The following is a 2,112-nucleotide window of genomic DNA, read 5'->3' as shown; positions in this document are numbered from 1 at the left end:
CCCCACCCCACCCCACCGCAGCCGCGGTCTCCTCTTCGTCCCCCCTTCGCAGCTTCGGAGCACAGGCTGCGACGCCCGCGCACAAAGATCGGCGCACGTGCAAACGTCCCCCCCCTCCCCCGCTTGCGCACGGAAACCTGGGTTTCAAAACTAAAGGGGGAAAAAAAAAAAAGACACCGTGAAATCCTAAGGAGCGGGCTTGGGTTAATCGATTACTAACCCGGCGCGCGGTGCAGCTGAAGACTGCGTCCGCTTGAACTTCCGCTCTGGCTCTGGAGTTGGGAACTTTGAAAGAAACCTCAATTCGCAACCACCACCACCCCTCCACTCCGCCTTTCCTCCCCCAAAAGAGGATGCTCTCTTGCAAACACTCAAGAGGCGCAAGACTGCGCAGGGCGCGCCGAAGGAGTCTTGGTGGACAGAGGAAGGACGAGACGGACTTCCCTAGACGGCGAGCCCGAGAATAATCGAATAATCGAGAACAAGTGCTGTTGCTCCAGGCGGCCAAGCTCGGGGTGGGAGTAGGGTGGAGGGGGGCACCCTGCAGTTGCACTGGGCGAGTCGCTGCTGGAAGTCTGTGTGGTCAGCGCCTGTGGCCCAGACTGGGGTGGGGGGCAGTGCTGGGGTCTCCAGGGCGCATTGGGGGTGCGGAGCTGATCCCCTTTCCCCGCACCCCCTCCCCCACCGCCATTAACCTCCCAGGGCCCGCAGCCTGCTTTTTCAAAGCAGGAAGAAGGGAACTTGACCATCCTCTGATCTTGCCCCATCAATTTGGCAGACGGCGACCCTGAAGCCTTGAGGCAATACAATGATAGAAGGTACACGTTGAAGGGCCGGACAAGAGCCCAATGGCTTGGCTTCGCTTTAGAAAATTGGCCTCATTACACAAAAAAATTAAAGTTTTTTTAAGGAACTTTTCTCCAACCGAGAGCGTTGCTTTTTGCCCTGCGGCGGAGAGGAAGTGCGTGGAGGCGCTCTCAGCCCCACGAGTGCCTGCGTGTCCTTTCCACTAAGTCTTCATTCACTCATCAGTTCATCGTCATTCATTCATTCACCAGCCCTCCCTCCGCCTGTCTTACTCCCTCTGGAGTCCCACACAAGTTTCAAGTCCCGAGCGCCCCGCGCGGTTAACTAAATCGCCTTGACCCCGGCGCTATTTGATATTCGTCTCCTTGACACTCATTTGGGGGCTCGGAGCAGCGACGCAGACATTGGACAAGTCCAGCCTGAAACCGAAGCCTCACGGAAGGGGGGACGGAGAGAACCTGAGAGCTGGAAACTCGTTTCTCCAAAGGCTTTCGGGACATTTTAGCTCGGCTCCAGGTCCTCGGAGCGCCAGGGCGCCGCCAGTGCGGGTGTAAACGTTAAATGTTAGCTATTTGTTCCGATGATTGGCATGGAAATCGACTCTTTCTTGTCTTCTTTTTTTCCCCCTCCTTCTGCCTCTTTCCTTTCCTTTCTCCCTCTCCCCTCCGGATTCCCACAAATACTAATTCAACCAGTGGCTCCTCTAATCCTCCCGCCCTCCCACCCTGCTGCCACCCAAGTCAGAAGACTCTTGGTTTGGGGGAAAAGAACACAACAATGACAGCCCAGGCAAGGGGCCACTTTTCTGGTTTCGCTCCACTTCTGGAGTCGACGCTATTCAGTGCGACCGACTCCCCCTCTCCTTATACTTAATCCCTTGTGTCTTTTTTATTTTCATTTTCCCCCTTTTCTTAATTTTTTTTTTTTTTTGCTGGGCTTTCATTTCTTTTAAACAGCGCTGGAGGGAATGAAGTGTTAGTGGTGTATTACAAATTCAGGAGTGCCCTGGTCTCTATTAACAGAGACAAACAGATGAGCAGATAAAGGTGTCGCCTGGTTTCAAAAGCTCCAGTTTCTGCCTGAAGGGAGCAACCCACCAGAGTGTCCTACTCGGACCCTGGATGGGCAGTGACTGGTTTCCCAGAAAGGGAGGAAGGGCCATACCCTTTGAGGCTGGATGCCAACCGCACTCCCCTACCTATGAATGTTCCAAATCTCAGCCCAGCCCCCAAACCGCACTCTAGCGTTCTCTAAATAAACCTATTCATTCCAGACTCCCTCATTTCCAGAGGCTCATCCTAACCC

This window comes from Bison bison, unplaced genomic scaffold (assembly GCF_000754665.1).
Source record: "Bison bison bison isolate TAMUID 2011002044 unplaced genomic scaffold, Bison_UMD1.0 scf7180017864323, whole genome shotgun sequence".
In the NCBI taxonomy this organism is placed as follows: Eukaryota; Metazoa; Chordata; class Mammalia; order Artiodactyla; family Bovidae; genus Bison; species Bison bison.
Note: the sequence above shows the minus strand (reverse complement) of the source record.